At 43.8% G+C, this 15,375-nt stretch overlaps 1 protein-coding gene across 1 annotated transcript in view; it reads right to left on the minus strand.

The window, feature by feature from the left end:
* The window catches only part of SLC35F1 (solute carrier family 35 member F1), a 404,399-nt gene extending 389,623 nt beyond the window's left edge, over positions 1-14,776 (minus strand). The window contains exon 1 of the mRNA XM_021089044.1: positions 14,140-14,776. The gene's annotated coding sequence lies outside the window, so the exon portion shown is untranslated. The remainder of the gene's footprint in view (positions 1-14,139) is intronic.

Raw genomic sequence — 15,375 nt, forward strand, 5'->3', positions numbered from 1 at the left:
CCCAATCAACTTCAGTCATGGTCCACCAGTGTATCCACACACATTCCTGCCTGCATACTTTCATTTCTTCAGCAACTGATATCCACAATGAGCAATCTGATACCCACTGCTAGAAACACTTCAGATGGGGGTTTTCTTCCATCATCGTGGAAGATATACTCTCAGGTTACACTGAACTTTGGGGCTAAGAAGGTAATAATTATGGTAATAATTATGGTCTCTTCACATTGGATGCAGATACATCCATTTATCAGCATTAGTGTTGCAAAACTGATCAATTTTCTAAAGCCAGTGCAAGCAAGCCCCCTATTGCCTACACTTTAGGCTTCGCATTAAGGAAGGCCAATCTAAAATGCATGGATCCCATTAGAGGCAGGAAATGAACAGGAAGCATCAAGAAGGGAGGAATTAAAAAAATAAAGAAGTGTTATGCCTAAAAAGCACTAAAATCACACAAACTTAGAATTAGAGCAGGTAGAAGAGGGTAAATTTTTAAGTCAAGTCACAGAACTCATCACCACTTGGAACTCAAGTGTTGTAATGAAACCATATATGGTTTGGGGAAATGGTGGGGGCGGGGAAGGGGCAGCGTGGATCTTTATGTGGGGGCTTGTTCCACAGTTGCATTCACACTTACATATATAGATAGCTCATAGGTAATTCCGCACTGAATATTTTTGTTTCCTTAGGTGATACCAATTCAATATGGATCCTGAAATAAAAATTAAACACATTAAAATAAAGCATTCTCCTTAAACAAATTCTGAGCTTAAAAAAAAAAGCATGGTAAAGAAGTTGGCTATCTTCAAAGAAGGAAAACAAGCTCTAACCAGTTCCAAATGGGAAATTATTCTCTATCAATTTGTGTGTCTGTGGGTGTATGTGTCAGAGAGAAAGAGAGCAGGTAGAAAAGAGGCAGATGGATTAATAGACAGAGATTCATTAAAAATAACACCTAATAAACATTATTTGGGAAATACTATATATATCATATTCAAATATTTATATATCCCCAGAAAGATTCAGAAAGGGAAAGCAGGCAATAAAGAAAAGGTCAAGATACCATGGATTGATGGATTGATGTCTCCATTTGTCTTATCTGGGAACTCCTATTTCCAGAGACAGTAAAAACCCTAGGGGTACTTTGGTTACCCAATCTCTCCATCAGTAGAGGGGCTGGAGCAAGTAAACACGCAATCTTTGTAAATACACATCTTTGCTGTCAAATTTGGCTTCAGGGCAAGCTCCCTGACCACATGGGTGCTCTTAAATGCCCACCTCCTTTTCTGGAGCAATCACTGAATCAAACACCCAGAATGTGAAATTCATTCCAACACTCACTGGGTGATGGGAGGTTTTGTTTGGTTGCATTGTTTGATATCTCAGACTTACTCCGTAACTAGCTAAAAACTGGCCTGTGCTATTTTCAAGGACAGATCACCTCCCTTTAGACTGGCTTGAATGCCACTCACCAAGCTTAGCAGCACCGGAAGGACAACAGTTAATTTCGTGAAGCTGCCATTGTCCTTCCTAGCTCTCTGACTACACACACCCTCCCATCCTCTGTCCTCCCTATGCACACCTCCTCCCACCTCCCAGGCTCCCAGTTTTCAAGCAGTCACCCCACCCAGGGTTTTCAGCAGCTCCTCACCACCGAGCAGTCTCAGGAGTGGTGTGTGGGCTATCTGCGAGGAAAGGGCCCTCTCTGAGGGCACAGTGTTTCTCTCGCCTGCAGCAGGACCCAGATAAGGACAGAGGCTCCAGCCACCCCCACATCACAAAGAGCTCCTCAGATCCCGCTGGCATCTGGGCTTCCCCTCATTAGCACATTAAAGCTGCTCTGTCCCTTCCCTCTGAGCCGCTCTGTCTGTCCACTGGCCGCACTATGGAGTTTTTTAAGCCCTTGCTCATTCTGAAACTCCCCCTGTTCAAGAGGCACTAACCCTTTTCCGAGGCCTGTCAGACTCTCCTTTACAAACCACAGGTACCTCCCAAGCACCATCACTCCCAGAGGCGCAATGAGACAGCAGAACAGACGCCTTCTGCCAAACCGGTCTTCCCAAGAAGAAGCATTCTTCAAACAAAGCCAAAAAAATTTTTTTAATATATCTAGCTTTCAGAAATCTGGAAGACATGGAAGTAAACAGACTCGAGTCTTGTTCAGTGAAGCGGGCTCCACTTCCAACTCTGACTAGGCTCAGGAGAAAAATCAGAGCAGAGCAGTGCCCGCATCCAAGTCCTCCAAGTGCCCAGGGCACAGGCAGCATTTATCCTGGGCCTGTGACAGCACAAAGCCACCAGAAGCCAGCCTCCCATCTCAGTTTTGTGCCCAGGATAACAACTGCAAAGTGCTTGGCAGCTTTCCAAGTCCTCTCCCAGATGTGATTTCATTTAAAAATCCCCCAAACGCAAAAGAAAATGAAGAGCTAGGATTATTTTAACCAGTTTACAAATGAGAATATCGAGCTGTGCCCCCACCCCCCCAGCTTAAGTGAGTTGCCTGAAACAGAACATCTCACATCTCACATTCTGAAGGGGACACCATCACACCAGTGCTCCAGACACAATCTCCAAATGACATTTAATTCCCTCTTCTCTCTCACAACCTACTCCCAAATATAATCAGAACCAAAATCCTACTGAGCACCCCTAAATATGCCCTGCACTAGTTTGACTTTTTCATAGCTGAATCCACTGATGGTTCTTGCCTGCCCTGTTCCTGAACTGTTTCTGAGTTAATGCTTTCCAAGACAGACTCTAAACAGCAGTAGCTTCTTTCTGCCCATCGTACCCCCCACAACCTCCCACCACAAATGTCCAATAAGTGCATAGCACTGCCCTTAAAAATTCTACACTACTTCTCTGGTATGTATCCTTTCAGGCTCTTCCTACTTCTCTAGGACAAACATCCTACACCCCTCCCCCATTACCTGACACCTTCATTTTTTTTTTTAGGGCTGAAGCCACGGTATATGGAAGCTCCCAGGTCCAGGGGTCTAGTTGGAACTGCAGCTGCCGGCCTATGCCACAGCCACTAGGGATCCGAGCCACATCAGCGACCCACACCCAGCTCATGGCAACACAGGATCCTTAACCCACTGAATGGGGCCAGGGATCAAACCTGCATCCTTGTGGATCCTAGTTGGGTTCGTTACCACAGAGCCATGGAGGGAACTCCTTCATTCTTAATTGATAGATTGACCTCAGAGTTTACAGAAAAAGAGAAGCCACCAGATAGGGATCACCTTTTATTCCCATCACCAAATCCACCGAATTACCTTCATTTATACCCACACTCTGCTCTGCCCCCCTCCTGTGCCACGGAGAGCATCCTGGCTCCTCTCAAAGGCCAACCAACCCCTCCCTTCTTGCACTGAGGATCCTACCATCCTAGTCTTCGCAAGGCTTTCCTCCTTCCTTTATCCCACTCTTTCCTACGTATGCAATTTTTTCCTCTCCACTGCATCATTCCTATCAGCCCATAGACCTTTTTATTATGCCCTCTATTAAAAGACTTTTCCTTTACTCTGCTCCTGGTTAGAGCCAAAAGATATGTTTTGAAATTCACCATCTGAGCCTGTCCCTGTCCTGATTCCATGGTTCTCTATGTGGCTGGGATCATTTCTCCACCCTCCCCTTAGTTATTTGCTTTCAGAACATGGATCTCCTATTTCCTCCCTCTTGAAATACTTCCTTCTCTAGGCTTCTGAACACCATACTCTCCTGTTCTCCCCCGGCTTCAGACCCCTCCTTCTCCAATCTTTGGAGATAGCTCCCAAGATTGGCCCAGACAGAATCCCTTTTCTCCTCTATCGACACACCGTCCCCAGATGATCTCATCCAGGACAATGCCCAGATCCTAATCCCCAGCCCCTGACTTCTCCCCAGACCCCCTACTCCAGTTGGCATCTTATATTCCCGCTAGACATCTCTAACTTAACTTGCCAGAAGTTAACCTCTTGACTTTTTATCCACAAACTTGTTCCTTCTCCTGTCTTTCCCGTCTTAGACAATAGCATCATCACTCACTCGATTTCTCAAGCCCCCAAGACTGAAGTTTATATTTATTCTCTTCTCTCAGCAGCCTCATCAAACCACTCATCTAATCCAGCTCCAATGTGAATCACTCCAAAAAACAATCATTTCTTTCCAATCTCCATTGCCACCCTCTGATGTAAAATACGATTCAAAAAAATCAAGTACTAGAAAAATAAAATGGCAAAAAACAAACACTAAAATACATGACCCAATATTTTAATAGTAAAGGAAAATATAAAAATGTTCTGTCAAACTGCCATAGATAGTTCTAAATGCTTACTCTTGATTCCTGATCTCATCACAGTCTGGTTACAGTCTGAATCAGCACAGGTCTGCAGACCACACTCTGGGTATCTGGCCGTGGTCCTCCTGGCTTCCTGTTTAGTTGAGGCAACACCTTAGCTCTCCTGCTCTGGTAAAGAGATCCCTTCCTTGAAGTAAGTTTATCGCCTTTCAACAAACAAGTATTAAACACTTGCTGTGTTGCAGACACTGTTGGGTACCTTCCCTGACCCTGGTCTAGATTCTGTTAAAATCACAGCACTTCTCCCTCCATCCTCGCTGCCTCTATCCCATTTAGACTGCTGTCTCCACTCCCCTCAATGGCTATAGTGACCACCCAACTGATACCCCAAACCCCAGCCCATCCCCTCTCCATCTGTCCTACAGATTTTGCCCAGAATATCATCTTCTGGCTCACCTCTGATCAAGTCCTTTCTCTGCTCAATAACCTGCAAAAATAATAATCCACACGGAGATCCCTGGTGGCTCAGTGGGTTAAGGATCGAGCATTGTCATTGCAGTAACTTGGGTTCGATCCCTGGCCTGGGAATTTCTGCATGTTATAATTAATAATAACCCACAGAATGAAGTCCAACTCCTGTTGGAGCATCTACAGCTTTCCATTATCTGATTCCAACCTACAAGTCCAGCCTTACTTTACTCTGCTGCCTTTTCACCTACACATAATATTGTCAAATTGAAAACTTAATTCTCCTCCAATCTCTTACTCCTTATTTGGTTCATCCTTTCTGTCATCTTCCTTTTTGCACATGATCCTATTCAACGCATTCGCTATGGATCAAATGTTTATGTCTCTCTAAAATTCATGTGTTAAAGCCCTACTCTCCAATATGACGGTATTTGGAGGTGGAAACTTCAAAAGGCAATCAGATTTAGAGGAGGTCATGAGGACGAAGCCCCTAGAATGAAATTACTATCCTTCTAAGAAGAGACAGGAGAGGGCTCTCATTCTCACTCTCCCTCTCCCTCTAACATATGTGGATAAAAGAAGACAGCTGTCTGCATGTGAAGAAAGCCTTCATCACACATAGAATCTTCCAACCACTCTGATCTCAGACTTCCCAGCATCCAGAACTATGAGGAATGAAGGTCTGTTGTCTAAGCCACTTAGTCTATGATATTCTGTCAAAGCAGCCCAACCTAGGACACCATCTTCCATTGCCAAGGACAAATGCCAATGCTGAACCCTCCTGCCCTGTCTCCAGCCTAGTTTCTCCTTCCCTTGTAGTCTTATAAAAGCACCTAGCTGTGTGACCATAAAAAAATTATTGTGAGAATAACATATGGTGTAAAGTTTTATAACATAAAATGTATTATAATGGAAAAGTTAACAGTTTCAGACTCTGTCTACATGCTCATTTTATTTTAAACACTCTTATAGGTTGTATCAAATTATGTAGTAAAGCAATCCTGTCCTTCCAACTCATCCCTCATGCTTTTGTCATATTTTAAATCTCTTTTACCAGCAATGCATATGTACCCAAGCTCCCTCGAAGCCGTATATGCACCATCAGAATGTTAATGCTTTCAGGAAACTCTATATTTTCTTTGGATATATGGCAATGACTTTGACACCCTCACCCCAAAATAGCAGGATGAGATTCAAGTCTGTTCTTTTTCTTCTAACACTCTGGGGTTTTTTTGTTTTGTTTTTTGTTTTGTCTTTTCGCCATTTCTTGGGCCACTCCCGCGGCATATGGAGATTCCCAGGCTAGAGGTCAAATCGGAACTGTAGCTGCCGGCCTACACCACAGCCACAGCAACGCAGGATCCGAGCCGCGTCTGCAACCTACACCACAGCTCAGGGCAACGCCAGATCCTTAACCCACTGAGCAAGGCCAGGGATCGAACCCGCAACCTCATGATTCCTAGTTGGATTCGTTAACCACTGCGCCACGACGGGAACTCCTTCTTCTAACACTCTGAAAGTAGATGAACATTGATGGCAATTGCTCCTTTCTTAAAGTCCTACATGAAACAAATTGTACTGTATTCATCAAGAAAGATCTACCTCTTGATTCTGTCTCTACTTCAAGTAATTGTTATGTCTTCAGTTTTCCTCTTGAGTAGTTTTCCTACAGGTGAAACAGCTAATTATAGGGGTTTTTTTTTAATCTGTTAGATTAGCTTGAAAACCTAATCATTTTGATAAGGGATGTATGTTATCCTTATTTTTACTTTACTTAAAATGTCCCCTTGATAGATTATATTGAAAGAGTAATAACAGTTAGACACTCCACCAATGGCACTCGAGAGTCTTCTTCAGCCCATACCTGCCTGGTTCACCACTATGACCCAGCAATGCCCAACATATAGTAAGAACTCAATAAATTTTCACTGAATAAATGACTGAATGGATGAATGAGTGAATGAGTGAGTGGTGAAGAAAAGAGAAACCAGTGAGTTATTTGTCTTACATGATGGATCAGTACCTTGTACTATCTTCAAGTCAGGAGTGACTAGGAATTGTAGCCTTGTCACTCTAAATCTCAATATAATTAGCATGACTTGATTTTTAACATCTTTAAATGTGTATTCAGCTGTACTAGGTTTCCCTAACTAATTTGTTTAAAATGGCAGGAATTGATGGCTCAGTATATAAAAACTTGCAAAATGCTATTTAAGGTATTTTAATCATCATAGTCACATAGGTAAATTTTTCTTGAGAGAAAGTTTAGAATTTAAATCTAATAGGAAACAATACTTTAAAATTTTAATAAGAGTATACTTAAACAAATTAGTATACCTAAATTCATGCTGCCACTGATTGAGACATGTCATTTTTCTAAGAAAATACTTTCTAAGACATACTCATTTTTATTGTTTTCCTTGACATTTCCTGGGAAATTTCTTCTCAACAATTATACATTCAAGTAGTACCTATATAAGACAGAATAAGTTTAATACAGATCACATACAGAATAATTTATTTATATGAATCCAGTATCTAGACATTTGGAAGCATACAACTAAACATTATGCATAAGAATTCAGATTATAGATTACAATGATTCACTCTCAATAGTGCTACATATACCAAGGTACCCAGATAGATTCTGAGGTCCTTCAAGCCAAGAATAATGTTTTGTTATGTATGTGACCTCCAGAAGAGGGCTCAGCACACAGCAAGTCACTAAGAATAAGTGAATGTACAAATGATCAACAGTGAAAAGGTAACCAATGGATTGGAAGAAAATATTCAAAAATCATATATCTGATAAGGGGTTAATATCCAGAATATGTAAAGAAGTCCTACAACTCAGTAACAACAACAAACCCAAACAATCAAATTTAAAAATGAGCAAAGGACTTGAATAGACATTTTTTTCCAAGAAGACATACAAATGGCCAACAAGTAGATGAGAAGATGTTCAATATCACTAGTCATTAGGGAAATGTAAATCAAAACCAAAGTAAGGGGAAAAAAAAAACAAAGTAAAATATCGCTTCATACCCATCAGGATGGCCACTATCAACAACCAAGAGTTCCATTCATGGCTCAGCGGAAACGAATCTGACTAGTATCCATGAGGACGCAGGTTCGATCCCTGGCCTCAATCAGTGGCTTAAGGATCTGGTGTTGCTGTGAGCTGCGGTATAAGTCGCAGATGCAAATTCAGATCCCATGTTGCTGTAGCTGTGGCGTAGGCTGGCGGCTACAGCTCCAATTTGACCCCGAGCCTGGGAACTCCCATATGCCACAATGTGGACCTAAAAAAGACAAAAAAAACAAACAGTGTTGGCTAAAATGTGAAGATACTGGGCCCCTTGTGCACTGTTAATGAAAATGCAAAACGGTGCCACTGCTATGAAAAATGGTATGGGGTTTCCTTAAAAAATTAAAAATAGAAATACCATATGATTAAGCAAGCCCACTTCTGGGTATACAGCCCAAAATAATTGAAAACAGGATCTTGAGGAGATATTTACACATTCATCTTTATTGCAGCTTTAGTCACAAAAGCCAAGAGATGGAAGCAAACTAAATGTCCATAACATATAAATTGATTAAAGAAAATGTGGTGTTTACATATATACAACAGAATATTATTTAGCCTTAGGAAATTCTGCCCCTTGTAACAATGTGGATGAATCTTGAGGACATTATGCTAAATAAAATAAGTCAATCACAATAGGACAAACACCATATGATTCCATTTAGATGAGGTATCAAAAAATCAATAATCAACTCTTAGAAGCAGAAAGAAGAATGCTGATTACCAAGGTCAGTGGAGAAGGGAAAAAAGGAGTTGTTGTTCGGAGTTTCTGTTGAAGCACAGCGGAAATGAATCTGACTAGGAACCATGAGGTTTCAGGTTCGATCCCTGGCCTCTCTCAGTGAGTTAAGGATCCAGCCTTGCCGTGAGTTGTGGTGTAGGTCGCAGACACGGCTCGGATCTGGCAATGCTGTGGCTCTGGTGTAGATCGGCAGCTATAGCTCCAATTCAATCCCTAGCCTGGGAACCTCCATGTGCTGCTGGTGCGGCCCTAAAAGGACAAAAGATAAAAAAAAAAATAAGTTGTTGTTCAATGGATACAGAGTTTAGGTTTTGCAAGATGAAAAATTCTAGAGATCTGCTGCATAACAATGTGCGTACAGTTAGCACTACTACACTGTACACTTAAAAGTGGTCAAGGAGTTCCCTGTTGGCTCAGCAGTTTAAGGACCAGCATTGTCACTGCCGGCACAGGTTGCTGCTATGGCTCAGGTTCAATCCCTGGCCCCAGAATTTCCACATGTTGTAGGGGCAGCCAAAAAAAAAAGTGGTTAGGATGGTAAATTTTATTTGATGGGGATTTGACCCTTAAAAAAAGAAAAAAAGATGAATGTGTATTTGTATATGCTCATGCCACAGGCAAGAAACATGTCAAATATTATGGGGTATTTTTCCATGTGTCCACTGGAGTTGACTTCCTAAGTATACTTTTTTAGAAACATAATCAAGAATTAATGTGTTTGAACAAGGTACGGTGAATGCTCATTGGCCTGAACTCAAATGAATGAGAAAGCTAAATTAAAACCTGGCAGTAGTACTTACACATGCTGCATTCTACTTTTATGAGAAATAGCAATTAAATAATAAATCAGCTCCTGCATTAAGTAACTTTAGAACTATACAAGCAGCTGACTCAATTTCCTATACCATCCATATCTATAGCAGTATACAGTTAAAAAAAAAGAAAAAAAAAAGACATCTTTTATTATGGCCCTGAGGAACTTAAGGATCTTGAGAGAGTAAAAGGTCTAAGAAAAATTACATGATGATAGGTCCATTTCCTTACACAGTACTTCCTTGAAAATGTACCACCTTTATCCGAGGTAAACTAAACATTCCTTTAATATGAACATGTCTCCAAGCTCTGTGCAAGAAAAAATATATATACTGGATGATCTTCTATTTGTATAACTTTGTCCTTTAGTTAAAAAAAAATGCATCCTTCAGACATCTTTTGTTTACTACTGATCTTAGAAATGTCTGTTTTTAATCATATCACCCTGTTTCATTTGGAATATTTTGTACCAATTATCCTCATTACTAGTTAGTGGGCCTTCCCCTTTCATTGTGACATCTGTTAGAAGGAGCAGTTTGAGGAAGAGCCTCACTATCAATTTTTTTACAAAAGCCTTCCCATTTGATTAAAAAAAAAAAAACCTAAATGATAATATATGTGTTTATCAACTGTACCTAATACTTAATTCAAGAATATCCCATTCCTGTCAGCCATTCTGTTGGTTCACCATGTTCTGTCCACCTTATTTAATAACTCAGAAAAGCTATATATCCATAATGTCCCATATATATGGAAACTTCCCACATATACACTGATTTTATGTAGGCTTGCTACTAACTCTATGTATCCTTGTTAATGATCTTTAGTTTTCAATTCAAAAAAATTTCAGAAATCTGAAAATTAATGAACTAAATCAAAATATAAGTTAGAAGTCAGTTAGTTTCAAATCCAATGAATGGATGACCCAGGTTACACTCCTGGTTCCATTCTAATGTGATCCCCATCACAAGACTCAAAAAGACAGAAACTCCTCTATAATTTGAGACAACCCAATGCATCTCTTATTGGGAAGAAAGTGGGTCAAAACTGGAAATTCATGGAAAGATAAAACAGCACACATGGAAAACACAAAGTAAACTATCACTAGCTTTTCACCAACATTTCATTAAGTAGTCATTTTAGAGGAGAAAACCTTTAGATACTACTCCTATATGTTTCAAAGAAATCTTCCAGTATCAGCAGTTTCTGTGAAAGGGTCATCAACTGTTGCCCTTGAAGTAGTTTCTTTTTTTTTTTTTTTTTTTTCATATCTTGCTTGCCTGTGACAGGGTAATAAATACTAACTCATACTCAAGAAATTAAGTGAGGAGGAGTTTGCCAGAATTTCTCCTTATTTGAACAATACCTTATTCTAAATCTCTGGGAAATAAGGAAGAGACATTTATCCCAGCATCTAAATCATCTTGTATATTTTGCATCCTTCTGCCAAACCAATTTTGAATAGGACAGGGGAGAAGAATGTGACACAACCCATTAACTGGTTAAAAAAAAATTACCTGGCACCTCTCCTTTCACCAAAATCATGGATACTATTACATTCTAATCTAACTGTTTTATGTGGAGTAGTCAATCAGTGTGATGGCCTGTCATATATAAAATGCAACAATCCAACTCTACAAGGCTTTAAGGAAAGGGAAAGGATACAGAGTTACATTGAGGAAATAAAATGACACAGGACAATGTAAGGCAGATTTAATTAAGGTAACCCTGCATTTTCATTCTAAGCTTCTTGAGAGCAAGGGCCTTTAATTATTAATCAGTACTTCTCTCTTTACCTATCTCGAGGTAGACAGGATATAGATAGCACATATGTTTGCATTTCTGCCTCTGGGTTGGCAGGTACCTATTATCACAGACTGTGACCAGTAGCAGGCAGTTCACCAGGCTTGCTCACACTCTAACACTCCTCATGCCATTGCACCACCTTCAGTCTCAGCACTGCCCCTTTGGCCCAGGGGGATGTTAAGAATAACTACCAGTGGTGCAATGCCCCATTCAGCCACTGAGGAGGCTCTACTGGTCAGCTCACAGCAAGAGAACGCTGCCAACAGTATATCTGCATGGCAAAAGTTAGAAGAATATTTTTTCAGATTGGCTCCAAACTTCTAGATTTGCAACATCACCCTGCTAGCCATTAAGCTGCTACATGACAGCAGTAGATGAATGGAAACAACTAAAGCCCTAAAGACAATTTGTTGAAATGACAGATGCAAATAAAGCAAAGAGAAGTACTAAGGAAAGAAGAAGAGGAAGAGTAGAAAAAGAAGGAAAATATGATCTTTTAGAAAATGAACAAATATGCTTATGATGTGGCACCCAGTGGGCCAGCCTTACAGCATTTACTGACTAGTCCAACACATCTGGAGGGTTCAAACCAGAGGGGAGCCACACCTACATGCAGGCACAGGAACTCTGAAATTGCCTCCCACCGCCACCCCAGTGCTCTTGCTTTTACTTAGAGCCCAATCATTCAGCAGCCACTACTAATGCTCATTCCTCATGATGTATTCATGGAGCAAAGGCCAAGCCCATCAGCCTGCTATGGAAATTATTCCACCAGTATTTTTATATTTATTGTTTTTTTTTTTTCAAACTGCTTACCAGAGGCACCTTCTCAAAAGAAATATTTGCTTCTTATCATTTAAGGATGAGGAAACACTAGTTACTCAATACAGAATATTACACAGAAAATTCTGAAGAACTATGAAAGACAACCAAATGCTTCTGTTGAAGTCTATAAAGGCTATAACCCTAGGGGTTCCATTCACAGATGTATCTGCCATGAAATGTCATTGACCCAACTCTTCACTGTTAAGTTCCTCTATAAATTAGGAATAGTACCACTCATGTCACACATCACTGAAGGCTAGTAAAACACAAAGTTCTACCCATGATGTACCATGAGTTCACTGAATTTGCTTATGATGTTCCCACGTCACCTTTCCCCCTTAAACAACAGAATTCAGTTGAATAAATGAATTTCTGCAAAGCTTTATACTTTTCCCAGTGTTTCTGTCAGTATTACTTCATCTAATTCTCAAACTCAGGACAAAAGACTAAAATTAAGTATTATAGAATACATTTTACAAGTGAAGAAACCAAGAGTCAAGGAGATGAACAGCTCTGCCCCAAGCCATGTGGTTAGTTAGCAGCAGAGAAAGGATGACAAACCAAGTGCCCCCACTCCCACCTCAGTAATCTTATTATTCTGGATCCTAAGATTCACGAAATAACCTGCACAGAATCAATAATAACTTATAATCAAGCCAAGATAAATGAACTATGGTACCAGCTTTTTCCTAGTTTGATGAGGGAATTTAATAATTAACATATTCTCATAAAATTTTAACTCCCCCAATGCCAAGGCATTTACAATTCAAAAAAATCACAGGTACTCATAAAGAATAAGAAGACCACATAATATGTACTGAGCCAGCATCTTCTTGACTTATTCTACTCTGTATCTTTCAAACATAGTATTTTCGAAGGTGCTATTCTAAGCTACAAATCAAAGAAAAGGCTTGAGTTTCTATTACCAACTCGTGTCTCACTTCAGAGTGAATTTCTTCTTGTTTGATAATAAATGGAAACACACAGAAGTACCCACAAGTAAGCTAATACGCACGTTAAGTCTTTACAAGGGACTCTTGAATGGGACTCATATAACCAAATTAAACCACACTCCGAAAATAAGGAGCTTTTCATGCTTCTATTTCTGCACGTATTTTGTGCTCCCACTAGAGCTTTAAGCCCCAAAGAGCTCGAGGTGAATTCCTTGGGAGTCTTGGCTACCCAAAACAGTGCCACACAGAAACCTGTATGAACAGTGCAACCTTAGGAGTTACCCCTGACAGATGCATTGAAAAGCACACACGCACCCAAAGAGAAACACACACAACCAGTTCTCTATTTTTTAAGTGTCAGCTCTTCAACCTTTTCAAGTTACTCAAGTAGAAAAAAGTCCCTTTCGTATCACAGCCGGTTCAAGGGGGCCGGGGGCCCCCTATCTTCACATAAACCCGGATTCTCATCCTAAACGCCTCGTCCTTGATCCATCCACTGCGCAGATTCCAGCACCCGAGGCGCCGGCGACCTGCGTTCTGGCTTTGGAATAGCCGGGCACCTTCTCCTCACAACATTCCCGCAACATTTCTGCACTTTGCGTGAATCTGACCCGGGCCTCCAGCTTCCCCTTCCCTGCTCGCAGCTAGAAGAGTCGGAGTGGCAACTGGAGCGTCTGGTGGGAGAAGTGGGTCGGTCCCCCGCCTGCCGGCCAGGGCTGTTGCCGCGACCCCATCTCCAAACCAAGCAGTCAGAGACCTCCGGGCGGAGTGCGAGGCCGGTGACTTACACGCCATCCCCGCAGTCCCGCGCCTTCCCGCCTCCGCCCCCGCCACCTCTAGGTCTCCTCTGGTCCTCGAGCGCAAAGCTAGGGCCCGAGTGGGGAAGGGAAGTAAGGCAACAACGCGTGTACGAGGGTGTGACACACAGCAGCCAGGCGTGCAGGACCCCGCCTCTCGCCGAACTCCCGCCTCGGACCAGCCCGAGCCCGGCGCTCCAGGGCTCCCTGCTCCGGGACAAAGCTGCCACGGCCTCTTCGCCAGCGCCGGGCGCGTTGTCGCCCGCTCTCCTCAGGGTCCCCGGCCGCGACTCCGTCCCAAAGGGCCTCGGCTCCGCCCGGGGGACAGAGAGATCTCCCGGCCCCGCGCCCCCGCCGCAGCTCACCTGTTCAGCACTTTGCGGATCCTCTGGCGCACGCCGGCCCGGGAGGAGGCAGAGAGGCTTCCGCCGCCGCCGCTGCCCTCAGCCGGCAGGTTCTCGATGGTGGTCACCACATGGTTCGGCGGGGCCGGCGGCGGCGGCTGCAGCTGCTGCTGCTGCGGCTCTGGGGGATCATCTTGGCGGAGGCGGCGGCGCGGCGGCGATCAGAAGGCGGCCGGACGCATCGTGCGCCGGCTCCGGGCCCGGGAACGCGCGGAGGACCCGGCTAGGCGGCCGCGGCCCGGGGAGGCGGTGCTGCTGGCCAAGCGGCGAGGTGGGGAGGCACCCGCGGCTACGGCCGCCGCCGCCACCCAGCCGGCCACTCACTCCTCTCCAGTCCCAGACCACGCACCCCCTCGCCGCCGCTGCCGCCGCCGCCTCCCGCCCGGGCTCTTCTCGAGCCGCGTCCCCAAGTCCTGGCACGCCCCGCGAAGTGGCTGTGAAGGGTGTCGCGCGGGGGCGCCGAGCGGCCCGTCGGCTCGGGAGACCCTCACGAAGAGAAAGGATGGGGCTCCGGGCTTCCCCTTCTCTCCCAGTGCCTAGGTTTGCTCCGGGCGAGCAGCGGCAGTTGTGCTGGCGCCGCCTCAGCCCGTCCCCAGCTCGCTCGGAAAGCTGCCGTCTGTGTCTCACTGAGTGAGAGACCGAGAGTGAACCCGGAGAGCCGGGCGGGGGCGCCGCGGCGGCGAAGAGGTGGGGCCGGGCGGGGGACGCGCGCTCTGCTCCCGCCAGAGGGCGCTCCCGAGGTGCCCTGAGGCCCCAACCCTCCGGTCCCGAGTCCACCAGAGGCCCACCGACTAGGTGGTGGTGATTGTTTTTGTTTTATTTGGGTTTTTCTAGTCTCTTGTGGGCTTTTCTGCCCCCCCGCCCCTCGCACCGCCCCGTGCGGTTAAGAACAGGTCCTCCCCCTTAGTTGGCAGGGACTCCCTGCCGAGACGCCGCGGAAACTAGCACCACCGTACCCGGACAGCGACTGGACGCTGGGACGGGTGCTGCCCAGGCTTACAAACCCAAACTCGAGTATCCTACATATTAAACCTACAGTCACCAAAATGCGCCTGGAGAAAATTCGAGGAGAAACAGCCTCTCACAAAGAAATCATTCTGGGAAGTGGAAAGACCCTATCAGACCAACTCAACGTCTCGTTTTCATAGCGCTGTGAAAGGAATGTAGGCAAATTAGAGTTCCAATCGTGCCTCTAAA

Source organism: Sus scrofa, chromosome 1, assembly GCF_000003025.6.
Source record: "Sus scrofa isolate TJ Tabasco breed Duroc chromosome 1, Sscrofa11.1, whole genome shotgun sequence".
Taxonomy (NCBI): domain Eukaryota; kingdom Metazoa; phylum Chordata; class Mammalia; order Artiodactyla; family Suidae; genus Sus; species Sus scrofa.